Below are 754 nucleotides of genomic sequence, written 5' to 3'. Positions count from 1 at the left end.
AATGGTTCCAGACAGGTCTAGATGCCTCTTCCCAACTCCTACTGTAGAACGCGTTTGTGAAATACTTCAGGATGGCAACCCAAAACAATCTGAGGCATGCAATGTCATTTTGCTCTAGGGAGCTGAAACCTGCTATTTTGGGTTTGAGTCAGTTGGTCGCTCCCAGCAGCAAACAATTTTTCACCTCTGGATCTCCATCCAAAGCGTGTTTTGACCATAGAACCAGGCAGGCTTCAGGGAGCCAGGTTTTTTCCATCTGCCAATTGGGATTTGTTAGTGCTGATTTTACACATTCCTATTATTTTTTAATGAGTATTTTGTTTTAGTTATAAAATGGCAACTGCAGGGCTATAAATTTACAGATCATGTGATTGTAAGAGCAGGCTTTAATTTTCTAAGGGCCTTTTTTTAAAAATATATTTTTACTGTAAAAACTTAACATACCAGGGTGCGTGGGTAGTTCAGTGATTAGAATGCCTGCCTTCCACGCAGGAGACCTGGGTTCGATTCCCAGACCATGCACTGCGCGCCCCCCCCAAAAAACAACTTAACATACAAACATTTCATACATGGTACACAATCAGTGGCTCATAATATCATCACATAGTTGTGTATTCATCATGATGATCATTTTTTTGAACATTTGCATCACTCCAGCAAAAGAAATAAAAAAGGAAAAAGAAGAAACTCATACTTACCATACCCCTTACCCCTCCCTCTCATTGGCCACAAGTATTTCAAACTGCTCAATTTA

At 40.2% G+C, this 754-nt stretch overlaps 1 non-coding gene across 1 annotated transcript; it reads left to right on the top strand.

Annotated features, from left to right (window-relative positions):
• The first annotated feature begins 450 nt into the window (after positions 1-450).
• TRNAG-UCC (transfer RNA glycine (anticodon UCC)) lies at positions 451-522 on the top strand. The gene has a single exon. It is a non-coding gene; the product is annotated as a tRNA-Gly (tRNA).
• Positions 523-754: the final 232 nt, after the last annotated feature.

Source organism: Tamandua tetradactyla, chromosome 17 (assembly GCF_023851605.1).
Source record: "Tamandua tetradactyla isolate mTamTet1 chromosome 17, mTamTet1.pri, whole genome shotgun sequence".
Classification (NCBI taxonomy): Eukaryota; Metazoa; Chordata; class Mammalia; order Pilosa; family Myrmecophagidae; genus Tamandua; species Tamandua tetradactyla.
Note: the sequence above shows the minus strand (reverse complement) of the source record. Positions and strands in the feature narration are given on the sequence as shown.